The sequence below is a fragment of the Amblyomma mixtum genome, chromosome 1, assembly GCF_055824585.1.
Source record: "Amblyomma mixtum isolate Tamu chromosome 1, ASM5582458v1, whole genome shotgun sequence".
NCBI lineage: Eukaryota > Metazoa > Arthropoda > Arachnida > Ixodida > Ixodidae > Amblyomma > Amblyomma mixtum.
Window position 1 is genome coordinate 161,269,046 of NC_143012.1, and position 20,104 is coordinate 161,289,149.

Sequence of the window (20,104 nt, forward strand, 5' to 3'; positions counted from 1 at the left end):
TTCACATTTTAAGCACAGACCTTCAATATCCTTCAAAGTACTCTCCACTTACAATGATACGTTTGTCGAATCTTTCATTCCATTTTTCAAAACATTGTTTAAATTCATCTTTTGTGAGGCTTGACAGTCCCTCCGTCGTTTTTTTCTTCACCTCAGCAACATCAGCGAAACGCTTTCTATTCACCTGTTTTTTCATTCTACGAAACAAAGAAAGTAGCACGTGGCAAGGTCGGGTGAGTATGAGGGTTGAGGAACAGAGGTCATGCCATTTTTGGTCCGAATTTGTCGTAGAGACAGGGCTGTGTGAGCAGGGGCATTGTCATGGTGGAAAAACCAGTCACCCGTTTGCCACAAATCAGGCCGCTTCCACCGAACACTGTTGCCCAATCTTTTCAAAACATACAAGCAGAAAGCCTGGTTAACTGTCTGACCCTGCGGAAAAAATACTGAATGGACGACTCCTCTCACGTTGAAAAAAACAAATTAGCATTGTTTTGAGGTTTGATTTCACCTGACGAGCTTTCTTGAGGCGAGGTGAATTTTCCATTCCAAGTTTTCCATTGGCATGACTGTTGCTTTGATTCAGGATTTAATTCAGGAACACTTGAGTTGTCCCCATAGCATCGTCCTTGAACGTCTTTCTGAATATTTCAAAAATTTCCGTTCCACTTTTTTCGAGAAAAAATCAGAATTTCACCGGCGCACGCTGTTCACGAAAATCAGCCATTGCAAAAACGACACTCACACAAAACAGTCGTCACTCTAAAACTCTGCCTAAACTAGTCTGACCTCCTTCAGCGACGGCACTCGGTTTACTGCCTCTGAAATGTTCGTTCTATGCACTCCTAGCGGCAAAACGCGGTACCACAGAAGCTGTGCCGATTCAAAAAATTATTCCGGTTTCTTTTGGGTACCCCCTCGTATAATTCTATTTTCTGTTCACAGGTCAACTACTGCCAGCTTGTCTGAGGCACAACTACATTCTCTAACACTCATAAACTATTCCATATGCAAAAACGGTATCTACGTCACGTGTACAATACTGGCTAAAAATGCAACCACTTCAGAATTTTTCCACAGTGCTCATGTTAGCACAGCCCACAAGCTATACCGTTGCCATTTGAGTGCTCGGTTTAAATATGAAGTGAAAAAAAATATTCATAGCTCGGATGCCTTGGCACATTTAGAAAGAAATGCGAAATATTATCAGACTAGACATGGAGAAAACTGGAAGGTTGCTGTACCACGCTTGAAGTCTGGTATGGAGCGATTGTGTTATTTTCTTCCATATCTTTTAAACTACTATCAGTCACTGAATTTTGATTTATTTCGCTGTTCCACTGTTAAACTTAGAGACATGTTTGCCGATTGACTCACCTGATTTCATCTATTCTGATGTTTGTTTTACCTAGCTCAGGACTTTTTCTTTATTCTTCATTGATGAAGTGTCTTGATTTGTTTATCGTTTGATCATTATCTGGTACTGTCTACACGCTGCCTTATATATGGGGCTGCGGACTGGTCAAGCTGCCAAGTGGCCGCTTTTTTTTCCGTAGCCCTCCATCTGTAGCATCGATGGAAATAAAGATTTGATTTGATTTGATTTAATTTGATGCTAGGGTACATCATAGCTACAGTACTAACAGCATACATGTGAACAGCATACTAACAAGCAAAAACAAACTGGAAAAAAATTTTACTTACGTTGTGCAGCGGTGTTTGATTCCAAAAATGGCATCGTGGAGTTGTCTGCAAGTGACGTAAGTTCACAGAACTAAAAAAAGTGAAGGCACTTTGCGTGATAAGATTGTCCCAAATATGTGACGCTGATCAATGCGTTTTGAAATATTTGTTGGTCTCGTTAGCAACTTTTGTTTGAAATAGTCTTTGTCTTTAATTTCACACAAACTGCGGAATCAAGTTACTGACCTCCGACTAGAAAGAATCAGCAAAGATAAATTTGTGTTCAAGGTAGTAACAGTACTGGTTCGTTAATGTAAGAGACGACGGAAAAAGGTTTGCGCGTTCGAAATTGAAAAAAAAAATTTCCTACTCGAGTTACTCATAGACGCAGCATGTTTTAAGTTATCGCCAAGCAGAATTTCAAAGATCTATAGCTTTTTTGTGCTTGATTAAAGAGAAAAGTTCTGCGATGATATTAAACTTGTATTAAATATTTGAAGATAAATAAATATTAATATTGTTACCCAATTCTCATTGATTATGAAGCAGACAGCACTTCCCAAGACACCTTAGAAGAGACGTAGAAACACACTTATGATGACGTTTGTAGGTAAATATTGTTGACAAGATAAAAGCAGAAATGAAGAGCGCGCGAGCGCTGCCGCAAGTCAGTGACCGAAAGCCACGGGGTACGCTCACTGCGCTGACCCCCCCGAAGAACAAAAGCAGTTGAAAGCAGTCGCAGGTACACATCAAAAGCGGAGAAGATAGGTGAGTACGCTTTAGTGCTAAGGAAAGCACTTGATGGCGAAGACATCGCCAGCCGCAAAAGTATGGAGCCAGACATGCGCCCTACCAAACTACAGAAGTGAATGGATACTGAACCAAAGCAAGAACTGAACCAAAGAACCAAGAACTGAACCAAAGTGCAGAACTGAACTGATACATACAGGCATTCAACAAAGAGAGGCGTGCGGCTACCACCAGCCAAGAGCAGTCCTAGAATGGGCTACGACTGCCACGCAATGCAGTTCATTCTGACAGCTACTTTCGACCACTGCGTTTCCTCCGGAGGGATTCGTGTTGCCTGACAGCTCTTCATTGTGGGCAGCGCCCTTCATCCCCACCATTCAGTTACAGAAGGAGCAGCACACCTGTTACCTACTATACAGGGTCACCCACGAGTCACGACCACACAGCTGATCAGTTATAAATTTGGACTCCACTTGCTGCTATCAGTTACATCATCACCTATCAGAGACCTCTCCAGCTTTGAAAATTTCATTTGCGCATGCCAGAAATCTTCATTTCACTTGATAGACGATAACTCTTATTTCGTGGTCATCAACTTGACTAAGCGCACTGCAGGAAGAAGACCTCTCCGATATCTCCAAATAACCCTGTCCTAGGCCATTTGCTGCCACCTTATCCCGCGAGCTTCCTAATATCATCCGCCTACGTGAAGTTCTGCTCGCCTCTACTACGCTCTAATTCTCTTCGGACCCAGTCAGTTACGCTTTACTACAGTCGACTATCTTGCCTTCGTACTAAACTCCTCTCCATGCCCATTTATTGTTGTTTATTTCGACTAGAAATTACCTTCTTCAGTGACTCGCACTGCTCTCCTGCTGTCTTCACTTTGCACGCATCATTTTCCTCTCCTGAACTCCCCCAGTTATTCTCAGTTGATAGTGCACCATTTCAGTCACCGTCCAAGTTTCTGCATCTGTTTCTGCAGTCACCGTCCAAAATGCATCTGTTATGGTCCAACCTTTCGGGGAAGCCGCCAAGGTGGAGCACATTTGTAATCAGGAAGTTTTTACTTCGACATGAGGATCAATTCGCTTTCACCCAGCGGAATGAGACCCTGCCTGGTTAGCGCTGTTTATAGAGCGATTGCTTCAGTGCGGCAGTGGTTTTGAGTTTGAAGCCCGAACCAGGACGAATTTTCCTTGAATTACAAGTTTCTAAATTTTCATTTTAGCTGTATAAGTAAAGACTGACGTATTAAAAAATCTACTCAACCTTGATGGAATGCCCTAACTTTAAACCAACACCGTTCCCTTTTCAAATTATTATTTAATTCGCTCTTGCCCTACCAAACCTTATCAGTCCTGGATAACCCAGTTAATAGAGCCAGTGCTGCGATACGATGCTGGTCTCAGTTTAAAAACCCGGACCAGGACGAATTTTTCTTCAACTCTAAAGTTTCTGTGCAATCTGTGTAACAGTCCTTCCTTCTTTGTTCTGCGCTTGATTCCTATTTGTCCTGTTACACAAAATAATATAGAGAATAACTTTATATCAACAGTAAGAAAAGCTCAGTAACGAGTACCACAGGGGAGCATATTGGGACGAACCGTATTTAACACGGTGTGTGTGTGTTTGTGTGTGTGTTTGTGTGTGTGTGTGTGTGTGTGTGCGCGTGCGTGCGTGCGTGCGTGCGTGCGCGCGCGCGCGCGTGTGTGTGTGTGTGTGTGTGTGTGTGTGTGTGTGTGTGTGTGTGTGTGTGTGTGTGTGTGTGTGTGTGTGTGTGTGTGTGTGTGTGTGTGTGTGTGTGTGTGTGTGTGTGTGTGTGTGTCGAATAAATCTGTTTAAGTTTTTCAAGTCACATTGAAAAACTTAACAGATTTATTCAATGTTTCGACCAGGGACTGGTCTTTTTCAAGAAGGATCATACAGTGCATGGATGCATCTTCTTATAGCAGTGAACATGGCGCACAGAGGGCCTGAAAATGAAAAATATCAGATAATACAGAAAGTTAAAAAGGAAACAAATGAGCAATAATGAGAAAAAAAATCAAAGTGAAAAGAGGAACACAGCCGAGACAGGAAACCCAAACGCCAAGATGGTCCAGCAAAGGCGCCGCTTGAAAGTGGTGAAAGAGGGAGGCGGGCTTGGACGGGCACGCGTCTAGTTCGGAAGAGGAAAAAAGCGTGGGGGTGGTTAACAAAAGAAGGGAAGTGCCTGCCAAGTGTGTGCGTCAGTATGGCTTCTAGCCGCGTCCGTGTGGCCCCATGCGACTTTAAAATATAGCACGAGGACGTACAGGTTGTGGCTGCGCCAAGTGTCTCCACACGGTGGCACGTGAGCCCCGAAAACCAGATGATGTTCGCATATGGTGACCACATGGAAAGGTTTCTCGTTTGCAGGAGTGAAAAAAAAGAACAAAAAATAAATAAATACAGAAAATGGCACTGCGTTGGCCAAAAGAAACAAAAAAATAAACACACACACGCAGAGGTGACATGAATAGACAGAATAAACAGAATACACACAAAATTGTGTCACTGATGTAGCATTTTTTAGGAGGGTATATGTGGGAAACTGTACATAAGCCCAAAAATGAAGTTAAAGACTGCCCCAGAGTGTTAGAAAGTGTACCAAAAAGACAAATTTCATGCCAGGAAACACCGCTTAGACTTAACACAAGAATACTGGAATAAATACAAATGTCACGCGAAATAATAGAGGCGCACAAAAAATACAGTCGCACAAAATTACAGTTCAAGTTCAAGATATAGCTAAATAAAAAAGATCAGTTTTTGGTCCCAAAAACAAGATATGCGTTATATCTATATATCATTAGTAAAAGTCATGCAGCATAAAAATCATCAGAAAATTCACATCTTTCATCATCGTCATCATCATTAGTCTTACTAAACCATCTAAAGGGAAAAGGCCTGTTCCACGTTCCTCCAATTAACCCTGTTCTTTGATAGCTGCGGCAACCGTATCCCCGCAAACTGCTTGATCTCATCCGCCTATTTAACTTTCTGCAAGTCCCCTGCTACGCTTGCCTTCTCTTGGAATCCACTCCGTAACCCATAACGACCAGCCGTTATCTTCTATTTGCATCGTATAGCCTACCCAAGCGCATTTATTCCTCTTGATTAAGACTAGGATGTCAGCAATCGGCGAGCAAAAATTTGTACTCTGGTTTTCATTGCTCTTTCCTTCTCTCTTCTTCACTCGTTCTTGCTTGCTATTTCCTCTTTCGTCTCCCAGCTTCCCCCAATGAACCTCCCAAAAAAGAACTAGATTTTCTTCGCGACCGATAACCCACTTTCGTGTTCCTCCTTTCTGGGCATTTCCGCTGAGTTTGAATTGTCTTGTGCCTATCACTGATGCTATATTTGCTGTACCAACGTGCGCCCACACGTGTTGCACTGGCTATCGTACGCTTGCGCCCTTTCTGCTTTTTAAAGCGATGTATCGTTTCCGAAAATACAGTTTCAAGTTTGCGCTCGTGTGTGTGTCCCTGTTTCTCCCTCCGTCTTGTGTCATTCTGCGCAAAGTTTTCTTGAATATATAGTTGCACCAACTGGCCCAACGTTCTGCTCTACTATGAACCTCTGTAATTGGGCGGATTAACAAAGAAAACTTATTTAATTAAACACTTGATTACAAGAAGAAAGAGGTACAGTGCAGCTAAAATGATGACAACAGCATAGAAAAAATACCTGAGCTGGGCCGCCCTTGGACTTAGGACAGTCCGTCGTCCTATGCGAGCATGCGGGAGGAAGTCCGTCTCCTACCGAGCACCGACCTCAACTGCCACACGCTCAGAGCTCGCGGCCGTCACTCGTTTTTTTCACAGAAGCAATTATTAGTACAGCGCTCCCACATTCCCAAAGACACTTTCTCACGGTTTCGGGGAATGCATGTACCGCGGATGGGTAGGGATGCCGACGCGTCTGGGCCCCGGTCCCCATTGTTAGGAAACCTATTCCCGCGGAGATCCGCAAATTTACGACATGTGGCTCCGACGTACGGTAACGAAATTAACGCAAACCCACACAACTGACAGACACGCCGGGTGAGGCTTGCCGAAGGCGTCCGGAGCCCCGTATGCTAAATGATGAGCGAAGCGCCGCCTACGGAGACACATGGCGCTTCCCATGTGAATGCCGGAATAAGGCCCGACTAAAGATAATAGAGTCAGGACAACCTTGGACTTTAGTCAACCAAATGATCAGGCAGGCTTTCGTAAAAGATACTCGACAATAGACCACATTCACACTATCAATCAGGTGACAAAGAAATGCGCAGAATATAACCAACCCCTATATATAGCCTTCATTGATTACGAGAAAGCATTCGACTCAGTGGAAACCTCAGCTGTCATGCAGGCATTGCGGAATCAGGGTGTGGAAGAGTGCTATGTGAAAATATTGGAAGATATTTATAACGATTACACAGCTACTATAGTTCTCCATAAAGTCAGCAATAAAATTTCAATACGGAAAGGTGTCAGGCAGGGAGACACGATCTCGCCAATGCTCTTCACTGCCTGCTTACAGGAGGTATTCCGGGGACTGGAATGGGAAGAGTTGGGGATAAGAGTTAATGTAGAATACCTGTGTAATTTGCGATTCGCTGATGACATTGCCTTGCTAAGCCACTCAGGACAAGAATTGCAAAGCATGATCAATCAGCTAGACAGGCAGAGTAGAACGGTGGGGCTAAGAATTAACATGCAGAAAACCAAAGTAATGTTCAATAGCCCAGCAAGGGAACAGCAGTTCGCAATTGGTAGCGAGGTGCGGGAAGTAGTAAGAGAATATGTCTACTTAGGGCCGGTAGTGACCGCAGATCCGGATCATGAGAGAACTAGAAGAATAAGAATGGGGTGGAGCGCGTATGGCAGGTTCTCTCAGATCATGAATGGTAGCTTACCAATATCCCTGAAGAGAAAAGTATATAACAGCTGTATCCTACCGGTACTCACCTATGGGGCAGAAACGTGGAGGCTAACAAAGAGGGTTCAGCTTAAAGGGTCCCTGAAAGGGGTGTCTGAGGTTGGCAAACAAATACTTGCATTATGTAGAGCGTAGGCCACTGAACGTTCATGCCGCGTACAATACATCAATGGCGAGTAGATAATTTACAATACATTTTCAAAAACTACCTCTCCCGAGCCTCGCGGCGACCAGCGGCGGTGAACTTCCGCCCGAATCCGTACTCATTACGTCAGTTTGTACTCTTTACGTCACAAGTGCTGGGCTATGATTGGTTCGCGTTGCCAACGTGAAATCACGCATTTAACAAACTAGAAGCTCTAGATACTTCACACTCTTACTCTTTTCGGAAACATTTCGCATTTCAGCAAGCAGAGTTGTCGTTTATATGCATGTTTAAGCAGTTATTGTGTGTTCGGTGTCAGAAATTAGTACTGCACTTCCGGTTTACAATGTTTTCGTCTGCTCGTGCCGCTTGTGTCACTCCGCCGGCGCCGCCGTCGAACCGAATCGAGAATCGAGGTGCGATTTGGAGTCACCGCACTACTGATTTCTGTCGCGACCTCCGTCGCATGCGCAATCAAAATGGACCGGCCGTGCTGTGTCGTTGGTTGCAAAGCCAGGGTTCGGCAAGATGTTGCCCTTCGGCACTGTCTGCCGAAAGATGGAAGTGAGCGAGCCGTCGTCGTCGTCAGGATTCAGCGCTCGATTTCTGAACGGCGTGTCCTTAAAAGCTTGGCCGACGCGCTGCACCGATCGTCGCTTGCGAACTGCCGCCCCACTACAAGCAGGGAGACACGGAGCGGTGAGCATCGCTGCGCCGCCCTACCCAAGCTCCGCTCACAACCGGTGTCGCACTTCGCCGCCGTGCAGCAATGCCTGAGCGCTGCTTGGGATGGTGTACAAATATCACAAGGCAAGATCGCCTTGTTATCAGAAATACTTCTCGAGCAGCGACAAAGCACGCCTGCTTATGTTGCGAGCTTTCGGCAACGGCACCGCTCGCGGGCGCTCAGGGCGACGAGCTCTGCTGCTGCCTGGCTGCCGTGGTCGTCGCTAGGCCTATTGCCTCTTTGGCATCGAAGCTGCAGCGGCCGGCGCTTCGGAAGTCGCCTGAGCTATAATACAAGGCTTACTCTACACATCGCTTTGCAGTCAACAGCATCATCTCACAATAAAATAATAGTATGGTCACTTTCCGCGACTCCTTCTGCAGCGAAGCGAGCGGGCGCCAGGCGAGCCGGACCCCACGTCGGGCCAGCGGCAGCTGCGAGACGGTTGTGGCAAGAAATTTGCTCGTATCACAGTCGTTACCTTTACCAGCAGCTCAGTATTGGTCAGCGATCCTCAAAAATGACACATTTTTCACATTTCTTATCCCAGGGTTTATTATTTACGTCAAGAACACACTTTAGCTCGTTTTTATGTCGCCGGCAGACGGGATCCAGGCCGGCCGGCCGGCATGCTCCGCGTACATCACGTTCGCACAAGAAAATGCAAAACAGCCATGATACCAGCGAGGATGCTTCCTAGATTCGAGCAACGAAAATATGTCTGTGCAAAAGTGGATCTTTGGGCAACGACACCGCCTGCGGCAACGCCGCGCGACGAACTGCGCGCTGGTCTCAGGCTGCCCTAGTCGTCGCTAGGCCTATCTGGTTTCGCATTGAAACCGCAGCTGACGGCGCTTCGGAAGTTGCCTGCGCTATAATAAAAGGCCTACTATTCACATCGCTTTACTGCGAACTCGTCCCATAAAAGATATGTTCGATTTCCACGATGCCTTCAGCAACGGAGCTAGCAGACGGTAGGCGAACCGCACCAAGTAGCAGCAGCACCAAATCGGCTGTTGGATGAAATTTGCTTGTATCGCAGTCATCACTTTTACCAGCAACTCGGTATTGGCCAACGATCGTCAGAAATTATGCATTTTTGACATGCATCTATCCAAGGGCTTGCTATGGACGAGAACAAACAATAGTAGCGCGTTTTTCAGTCGCCGGTGGCCGGCATCAAGGCTGGCAGGCCGGTCCGGCGTGGCTCGGCCCCGAGCGCCCTGAGCAGCGCGCTGTACGGCATCATGACGCTGCCGCTCTCCGCACTCGTATTGGCTCCCGCTTCCCGTCGTTGCGTTTTCCGCGCGCGGCTTGTCGTAGACATCCAGCAGGTTGGACGCAGGCGACGAGCTGCGATCGGTTGTTACGACGTCGTTCACAACGGCGCGCCGCAGCGAATCGCACACACTTTTCGCACATGTGTCCCCGCCTTAAGACTGAAATCCCATTTCGGCACTCATCCGCAAAAGTCGTTCCTTCAGCTCGGGGTCTATCGTACGAGAGAAGCCGCAGCGACGGTTGCGAGACACGGGTGAACATAGCAGACAGCGGGAAAGCGAGCGAGCGATCGAGCGAAAGAGCGCGTCAACCGGAAGTAAACAAACCGATCTCGTCGATGACGTATTTGTGGGCGGAGCATGGTCCCGGCCTGTAATCTTTATTTTTTTATGGTTCGCTCCGGTGTACGAGTTGAGAGGGAAAAGGCTGGTGGTCATTTTTAATAGCCATTATCTCTGGTTCCGCACAAGGTAGATCAAAAATTTTTGCGGTAGGATGATGGATCGTTCAATGTCTATCAATACTTCGACTTCTCTTTGCCTACATGGACACCGTTTCAGGAACCCTTTAAGTTAAGAACAACGCAGCGAGCTATGGAAAGGAAAATGATAGGTGTAACGTTAAGAGATCGGAAGAGGGCAGAGTGGGTGAGGGAACAAACGCGGGTTAGTGACATCCTAGTTGAAATCAAGAGGAAGAAGTAGGCTTGGGCAAGGCATGTAATACGAAGGCAAGATACCCGCTGGTCCTTAAGGGTAACGGAGTGGATTCCAAGAGAAAGCAAACGTAACAGGGGACGGCAGAAAGTTAAATGGGCGGATGAGATTAAGAAGTTTGCGGGGATACAGTGGCGGCAACTAGCAAAGGACAGGGTTAATTGGACAGACATGGGAGAGGCCTTTGCCCTGCAGTGGCTGTAGTCAGGCTGATGATGATGATGATGATGAAAGCAATAGTACACTCATGCTCTCTCGACACGAAGTGTGAGTTCATCCGCGGAAACAAACGCACCAAAATGCGGGTGATGAACACGCGGGCCGTCTCGCCTAAGGAGTCTGGGCCCCGCTCTGTACGACAAACAAAAGTGCCGCCCCCCCCCCCCCCCCGGGACGCCCAGCGTACCGGCGGAGCGGCTCGGTGTGCAACTGTATGAAAAACACAAAAAAACGCGCAGAAGTGGGTCCGCACGACGGCCTTACACGCCCCTTCTAAGATCGTTGCAAGAACCTCGCTGGTTGTTGCACACGATAAGTAACATAATTAAAGGACGTCGTTAACACTACCCTAATGTCCAGCATGCAGGTGATAAAAAAACAATATAGTACCTCATTTCATGACACGCAAAAATAGTCGCCACATGCGGGGCGTATAACATTGCACCGTGCAGATGCGTCCTACTTGAAAATAGCCACTGAAGTGTTTTCTATACCAGCCCTAGGAAACCAGGTTGGCGATGGAGGCTCTTGTGTCTGGTTACAGCCACCACCACAGAAGCATCGTCCTAGCTCGGGTCCAAACGTTGCGCCGCACAGAATACCCGATTCTGTTGCGGTCTCGTTTCCTCAGCGAGCGTCTCGTTTACCACCTCCTCTGTTCTGCTGTCTTGGTATTCACCAGATACTGACACTCTTCGACCTCCCAGCTCCCTCCATCTAAGGTGTTCACCAACTAACTTCTACTGTCGGTCATTTCGAAAGGGTTGGTTCGTGTCCGTTCAAATAGGTTCCAAGCCCCTGTGGAGAGCAAGCATTCTGCGTCTTTCGGCGCTAGCTCCTTCGTTACGGCGCATAGCAGCTGTGCAGCTCCTCTGCCCTGCCAACTGTACCTGCTGCTAAGACAAGTAGCACCCGAGCTAGTTTTACTACCACTTTAGCACCCAACGCTGCAACGAGCGTGATGTTGCCTACCTCCTCCGTCAGGTTGCTAGGTATAGCACCCTCTTTAATCACTGTGATTTCAGCGCCCGTGTCAATTAGCGCTCTCACAACAACGTCGCCGCATTTCAAGTCGATGTACTTTAGCGAAGTAAGATCTTCTGTCCTGGGCGCCTCCACTTTGGAGTGAACATCAACGTCAGCTCTCCGCACGGCAGTATCCATAGCTCCGCCACTACAGCTGTCAGCGGCGTTATATTCGGCCTGCGCTACCCTGTTCGCACTTTTCTGCGTAGTACCAGCTTCCTGGTTCTTAGGACATGACCGCGGAAAATATGCGCCGTTGAAAATCAAGCATGCCAAGGATTTTGACAGGCGGCTTTTCCCGAGAAGCAGGGGCGGACTTTTACGAAGACGATGGTTGGTGGACCCCGCAGGGTCTTTCGGCAGTGAACGTTTGCTTCTTTCCTGATCCTTTTCTCTCACAATTCTTGAACACCTCCACTAGCTTCGCTACTTCGTGAGGCTTTACCCAGCTGTCGCCTTCCTCTCGCGTGATATATCTGTAGGCCTCGGTGCTTAGCGCCTGCTTCATTTGGTCCGCCACGTTCAGTGCAGTGAGGTCTTCGAGCGTTTTGGTTCTCCGCGCCGACATGTAAAAGGCATAGTAGCTCTCAATTCGCGACGCGAAGTGTTGCCTCTTTTATTAGCACTGGCACGACATTGAGGAACTGCCTGAGGTAGTCACCTGGGGACAGTCGGACCTCGGACAAAATGCTATTTTTGACCCGATCGTAGCTGTCGAGCTCTTCGGTAGAGAGCTTCGAGAAAAGGTGTCGGATTCTTCTGCTTACAAGAGGCAAGATTAAATGGCTTTTAACCTCGTCAGGTACCTTATAGGAGCGAAAAATGCCATCAGTTCTCTCAAGCCATACTGGCACTTCTGGATCTGTCGGAATTTGGGCCAGTAAACTCTTTAGACGCTTAGCAAAATACGCCAGTGTCTCTTCGTGCGTTTGCCGTCCACCAGCTTGCAAGCCCCGTGGTGAACCGGTTTGCAGCTCCAACTGCCGGCTTCTTTCTCGCTCGATAAGCAGCGTGGTTTTGCACTACAGCTCCATCTCCAGCCGCCGCATGGTGACAGGTGAATCTGCGGCTTTACTGCCCCCTTCGCTGCTCCCGTCACACTTCATGTTCCCGTTATGTGTTCTATACCCGGCACTGTGCTGTTACTTTCACTCTCGTCCGTACTCAGTTTGACTACCACTGCACCGCTACGCAGTATCATGCGAAAGACCTGTGTCTCGCCTTAACTCCGCGTCAGTGGGTTCCGAGGACCAGCAGAAGGACCATTCACCTCTCTAGAGGAGTAGCATGCCCTGTTGTCTTCGAGACACCTGCGTCTGCTGCGCTTGCGTTTCTCGCTCCAATAGAGTTTAGGAACACTCCCCGTCCTTTGCCGTCCGTGGCTCTCGTTGCTTTTCATTGTCGCTGCTCGATGTGAGGCTTGGCAAACACGAAAGTACACCGCTAGTCCGTCAGCAGTAGATGGGCCTCTTGTGTTATAACGGCACCGCTAGCTCAATCCGTTGGCCATTCAGCTGGAATTATGCGGCTCCTGCAACGCTAGTACGTCATCGTTGATGTGTCGGTCCGTTGACACACCAAGAGCCGGTTGTTCCGTCCGTCGGCCGCTGCGCTGGGAGTGGATGGCTGCTACGTCCTCAGTCGCTCAGCGCTGAGCTGTCTTTCCGCTAAAGCGCTTAGCGCCGCTGGCTCGGTCCGTTGACCGCAATGCCGGACGCCTTTTGTTGCTGTGTCACTAGTACTTGAGCAGTCGATATGCCTGTCCGTCGGCCCGATAAGCAGAGCTGGCTCGTCCAATGGCCACTATGCTGTAATTCTCCAGCAGCTGTCCTCTATCCGGCAGAGACGTTTCTCAGGCACAATCCATCGGCCCGGTCGTCTTCGGGCTCGAAAGGTCCGGAATTCTCCGAAGCCTAACAGGAGACAGCGATCCTGTCGCAGGCTGCGCCAGTAAAAATTGGTACTCTGTTTTTCTTTGCTCTTTCCTTTTCTCTTCTTCGCTCATTCTTGCTTGTTGTTTCCTTTTTCGTCTTAATAGGTCCGGTCTCCCAGCTTAGCCCAATGAACCTCTTTAATTGGCGGGATTAACTGACAAAACTTATTATTATACACTTGATTACAACAAGAAAAGGTGCACTGCAGTTAAAACGATGAACACAACATAGAACAGAATAACTGAGCTGAGCCGCCCTTGGACTTAGGACAGTCCGTCGTCTAAAGCGAGCATGCGGGAGTAAGTCCGTCTCCTACCGAGCACCGACCTCAACTGCCACCCGCTCAGAGCTCGCGGCCGTCATTCGGTGTCTTCCGTAGAAACAATTATTACTTCAGCGCTCCCACATTCCCAAAGACACTTTCTCACTATTTCGGGGAATGCATGTACCGCGGACGCGGCTGGGATGCCGACGCGTCTAGAGCCGGGTCCGGAATGTTAGGAAACCCATTCCCGTGGAGAAGCGCAAATTTACAAGTGGCTCCGACGAACGGTAAAGAAAAGCAACGCAAACCCACACACCTCACAGGCGTCCGGGATGTGGTTTGCCGAAGGCGTCCGGAGCGCAGGGAGACACGATCTCGCCAATGCTATTCACCGCCTGTGCACAGGAGGTATTCCGAGGCTTGGATTGGGAACTGTTGGGGATAACAGTTAATGAAGAATATGAACGTAATCTGTGATTTGACACTGAATTTGCCTTGTTAATTAAGTCACTCAGAAGATCCACTGCAAAACATGATCGATGAACTATACAGGAATAGCGGAAAGGGGGGTATAAAAATTAATACGCAGGAAACCAAAGCAATCTTCAACAGTCTCGTAAGGGAACAGCAGTTTGGAACTGGTAGCAAGGGGCTAAAAGTGGTAAGGGATACATCTACTTAAGGCAACTAGTGAGCGCTGATCCGGATCATTAGGTGGAAATACTTACAACAATAAGAATTGTGTGGAGCGGATATGGCAGATTCTCTCATCTCATGAATGACAGTTCACCAATATCGCTCATGAAAAAAGTACACAACAGCTGTATCTTACCGTTACTCACCTACGGGGAAGAAATGTGCAAGCTAACCAAAAGGACAACGCAGTGATCTTTGCAAAGAAAAATGATATGTGTAACCTTAAAGGACAAGAAGCGGGCAGAGTGGGTGAGAGAGCATACGCGGTGAAAGGCCAGTCGTGCGCAACCACTTGTATGCGTTTCTTTTGCTTGTGTTTTTTTTTTTGGCAGTTGCACCGCGAGCCACTTCGCCGGCACACTGGGCGTGCCGGGCCGGGTGGGGGGGGGGGAACTTTTGTTTGTCTTTTGTTTGTCGTACGGAGCGGGGCTCAGACTCCTTAGGCGAGACGGCCCGCGCGTTCATCACCCGCATTTTGATGCGTTTGTTTCCGCGCGTGAACCAGCACTTCGTGTGGAGTGAGCATGAGTGTGCTACTCCTTTTGTGGGGTCTTGTTCTGGCATTGACATGGGATGCGCCGTATGTCTCCGTAGACGGCGTAGACGGCGTTATGGAGGGCTATGGCAAATCTGTAGGCGTTTTAGATATCTTCCAGTATTTTTACATAAGACTCTTCTAATCTCTGATTCCGCAACGCCTGCATTACTGGTGAGGTTTAGAAAGAATCAAATGCTTTCTCGTGTTGGAAAAGTTCAGCAAGTCCGTCAGTCAGCTAAAGCCAGTGGCGCCTTGGACTAGGGGTGCCACCCAAGTTGCTCGAGCAACCTTCCTCATTTTAAATAAAAGTTTTCTCTCTCTCTTTCTCGTGTTGTAAGAATGCCATATATAGGGATGGGTTATATTCTGCACATTTCATTATCGCCTGACTGATACTATGAATATTGCCACCTAGCATTGCCAGGTGGCGCATAGCTGCTGATGACGACGAAGTAGGGCTCGCACCGTGTGGAATCTGTCGCCTTTGCTGCCTCAGCTTGCGTGGCCTTGTCTGTCTTCGCACTTGTACGTTACAGTCTGGTGGAGGACGATAACAGCACCACACTCCCGCAGAAAGTCAGTGCCGATAATGAGATCGCGAGAGCAATTGCACAGAACTACACAACTGATGACGAACGTAGATCCGTGAATCTGAACGCGAGCCGTGCAAATGTCTTTTGGGGTAACGAGATGACCACCGGCTGTACGAAGATGCACCACAGAACATGAAGTAAGCACTTTTTTCAGAACAGTCGTCAATTTATCACTCATAATAGAATACTCGGCCCCGGTGTCCACTAATGCACTGACTCTGTGACCGCCGAGAAGAACAGGTATGTCTAAAGAAACGGGGCTGTCTAGGTCGGATGACGGTGCCATCTGTTCACGGTCGGAGCGCAGCGGCGGCGACGGGAGGTCTTCAGCGCAGCGACTCCCAGCGACCTCGCCCCCGAAGGTCACTGGTCTCAGTTTTCCCGGCGAGGGCTGGGCGAGCGACCCTGTGCTGCTCGCGAGGAGCTGTGGGGGTTCGGGGAAGAGCGCCTCGGAGACGATGAGCGCGGCTGATGCGGCGCGCGGGCTGAAATTAGCTGTTCCGCTAGGAAGTCTTCAATGGCAGGGGGCCGATGGCCAAACCGGGGTCTGGGCGAATCGGCTGGAAAGCCCTGCAGACCGAGGCGCCGATAAGAGCAATGACGGTAGACATGTCCTGGTTCTCCGCAGTGAAAGCAGAGTGGCCGGTTATCAGGTGTGCGCCAGACATCGGCCTTACGCAAGGGCGCTCGGCGATCGTCGAAATACTGCACTGGTGGCACTGAGGACCGCAACTCAGAGGCGTTACCGCATGCGGTGGTGGCGAAACCGCAGCCGCGCGCCTCGCAATTCGAGCATAGGTGGGGCGGTGGCAGTCTCCTTGTAGAGGAGGTTTTTCGACAGCAGGATCCCTGAACGCCTGTTGCACCTCCTCGCGAACAAGAGCAGAAATCAAACCTAGCGCTGGCTGCCAAGGGCTGCAAAATTTCAGGACCTCTTCACGCACGATGGTGCGAATCAGTTCGCGCAGATCGTCAGGGTGGCTCCCGGAGGTAGCAAGCGATGCGGTGACAGCAGCAGCATGCACGGGCCGGTTGTAGGTCGCAGAACGTTGTTGCAGCACCTTTTCCATCGTTGTGGCCTCTGTAAGGAAGGCAGCAACGGTCGATGGTGGGCTGCGCACGAGGCCTGCGAAAAGCTGCTCTTTGACGCCACGCATCAAATGCCGGAGTTTGGCTGCGTCGTCCCATTGGTTAAAAGCAGCTACGCGCTCGAAATTAAGGAGCCAGTCCTCTACATCATCAAAAAGTTCTCCACGGAACGTCTTGGGAATCCGCGGAGTCAGCGCGGTGTAGTGGGATGATGCGGCAGCGGCAGTTTGCAGAGGAGGAGGAGCGGCTGTCTCCAGAGCGCCGCTCTCTACTAGCCCTACCTCCGAAGGAAGTCCGTGGATCCTACGACTGAAGCGATATACCGGGGTGTCAAGCGGTACAGTGCTGGCGTGACGGCTGCCTGGAGGGGTCTCTTGCATGGGCTCACGGGTACCCCGCACCTCCACCAGACTGTTGAATCTGTCGCACCGTGTGGAATCTGTCGCCTTTGCTGCCCCAGCTTGCGTGGCCTTGTCTGTCTTCGCACTTGTTATTAAAGCGCCCTTCGTCAACAAGTACGTTACAATATGTTCTGTTGCCGAGCATCGTTTACGAAAGGCAGCCTGCTCATTTGATTGATTGAGGTCTAAGGTTGTCCTGACTCTCTTAGCCATGAGCATAATAAGTACATTCTAGGCAACGGACAGTAAGCTGGTCGGTCTGTAATTTTTCACGTCTTTAGTGTCTTCTTTGTTATGACTTAAGATTATGTTGTTGTTCTTCAAAGCTTCAGGTACGCTCTTGGTTGTAAGGCATTATGCATACAGGGTAGCTACTTTTTCTACTGTAATCTCCCCTCCGTGTTTCAACAGATCTGTTGTTACCTGATCTTCACCTGCTGCATTCTACCTTTGCATCGCTCCCAGGCTTTCTTTACTCCTTTCTTTACTAGCTGGGGTGGCCCGTTGTTGCGTGCCACTGATTGTATCATTGACGTTCTGATTGCACTCTCTACTCTGTAGATTTTGTGCCTAACTACACCTAATGGCTCTGATCATTAGATATGGCATTTGAAGAGCACATGCAGTTTGATGCACATGTTCCTGGTGTATTGTCAAAGTTACCAAGAGCTAATACTGTTTGTCACCGCAGGAACTGATTTCCACCACCAAATTAGTCCTGTAACGTGGCTTAATCTGTTCTTACTTGAATTGCTGCACACTAATATGGGCCACCACAAAAAAGCACTAACTTACAAGAGCTATCAGTACTCGTAAAAATGATCCTCCAAATAATATATTGGTTCTGGGTATACAACCAGGCAATTATTCACGACATTCAGTGTTCTAAACGTGCTGAATATCTACAAACATGCTAATTAAATAGTACCGCACTGAGCAAAAATCCCACCTGCATACAATTCCCCATTTCGCCTAACTCCAGCATTTCCAAACTCCATTGTCACAACGTCACACGCCACATTGGACTATACCAGCGGCGCGAACAAATTACGCCAATCAAGTGACAAATTGCCGTCTGCCACTACTTTCAAACTGACTCATGAACTTAAATTTTGATGTTTCTCGTGTTTCATTTACGGCCGTTCGAAGTTTTATCTGTAAAACCACAGTCACTTTGGCAGCGGCAGAGGCGACGTACAGGCAGCCCGTAATTGCACTCATGTACTACCTTTGCAGGCGCTGAGCACAAGAGCACTGCCTGTGTTCTAAAACCATACCCGGGACATATTAGCGGCTTCATCTCTTTACCGGGCGTCGAGAAGACCCCATTTTTCAAGCTTCAACTCCATCTGTTGCCATCTGTTTTCGCCGGCTGGAGGCTCATTTCGCGCTTATCAGCTTCATCAACGGGCGGAATCCCTGAGTATTGCAGTCACTTTGGCGACGGCAGCCTACACACAGCCCGTAATCACGCCCAGCTACCTTTGCAGGTTGGTGGTAAATTCGATTCATTTTGTATAAATGTTACACTACGCCGTCGTTGTTGCTGCCACGAGTGTGCTGCTTTTGTAACCGTTCTTCGCAAAACGTGACAGACATTCTGGGCACGTTCACTCTCAGTGCCCTGTGACTTATGGAAAGCGCTGGCACCCTCGGTGTCGTAGTCACAGCCATTGGAGAAGAACAGACGCATAGCATAAAGGAAATTGTCAAAGTGATAACCGTGGTGCTAGTAAAGATGGTTGTGTTCACGGCTGAAGACTGGAATTACTGCCATGCGCACATCTAACACTGAGATTCATTATGAATTTGAGGGAATACGAGAGGCTATGGGTTTCATAAATGAGAGCATTGAAGCGTTTAAGAAAGATAGTGACCAGTTCAGGCGTGATGTGGCCGAAGTGAAGTTTCAGAATATTCAATGCCAGCAGGAAATTCAGCCGGTGCAGAAAGAATTCGTGGATGCTAGGAAAGAGATTATCGAGCTAAAACTATATAGTAGTAGTCAGAACATCCTGATTAAAGCATTCCAGCGGTTAAAGATAAATATTTGCGCAGGGCATTTGGGAGCAAAGCTACCTCTGTGGGAGTCACGTCTCAGGTGATTCCATAGATGTTGTACATCGTGTCCGTTCGAAGGACTTAGCTACACCAAATGTTCTGGTTCGCTTTTACTATCATGCTATGCGAGATAAGTTCTTCTCTGCGGCTTAAAAGACAAGGCTTAATGCTAGTTTACTTGGCAATGAAAAGAGCAAGCCGCTTCACATCAATGAGCATCTTGTCATCAAATACAAGATCCTGATGAGCAAAGAGCGTAAACCGCGTCTGGAGAAAAAATGGAAGTTTGTCTGGGTGTCGCAGGGAAAGATTTTGATGAGAAAGAGAGAAACCTCAACAGTGTTAAGAATCGAGAGTGAGAATGACCTGGCTAGTGTCGAGTAGTGTTAGCCAGTGTTCATGTTTTTTTTTTGCGCTTTGTTTCATCATGGCTTTCAGTCTGAACGAAATGGATCAGTTAACGAAACAACGTCTGTTTTCAGTATTCCACTGCAATGTGCGTAGTATGCGAAAAAAACTAAACTTGTTTGTTTTTAATGCTTCGAATTTTAGTGAACAGGAGTGATACGGGGGATAAATGCCTACCACTACCCCTGCTACGCCTACCACTGCTACTCACTGCCGGGGGATGAAATGCCCTGTTGCATATCAACAGAAATGTTTCTGAGGAACAATCTGTTACGCTGTCGCTTGCATGGTCGTACATGTAGACTTTCTTGTTCACTCATAATTTGTTGTAGCGCATATGAAAGAGGGGTGTTCCCGGCCAACTCCTCGCAGAGGCTATCAGCTTACTTCTTGCATGAGGGGTGGCGGATGAGTCGTCATCAGATACTGCTGCGTCTTTTTCTTTTAGTTCACTGCGTAGGAAAAACACTTTTTCTTTTATTTTCTAGTGACTGAATGTTGCAACGATGGGGTGGCATTTCTTAGGCGAGTAAGAACCGAGACGACGAGCGCGTTCAATTGACATATCAGGTAAATTGACGCGAAGGCTTGCTAACATGTTCACGACAGGGGCTTCAGA

General features: G+C 48.2%; 1 protein-coding gene across 1 annotated transcript in view; it reads left to right on the top strand.

The window, feature by feature from the left end:
• Positions 1–18,258: 18,258 nt before the first annotated feature.
• The window catches only part of LOC149369548 (uncharacterized), a 77,025-nt gene continuing 75,179 nt past the window's right edge, over positions 18,259–20,104 (top strand). Inside the window, exon 1 of the mRNA XM_089558877.1 lies at positions 18,259–18,506. The gene's annotated coding sequence lies outside the window, so the exon portion shown is untranslated. The remainder of the gene's footprint in view (positions 18,507–20,104) is intronic.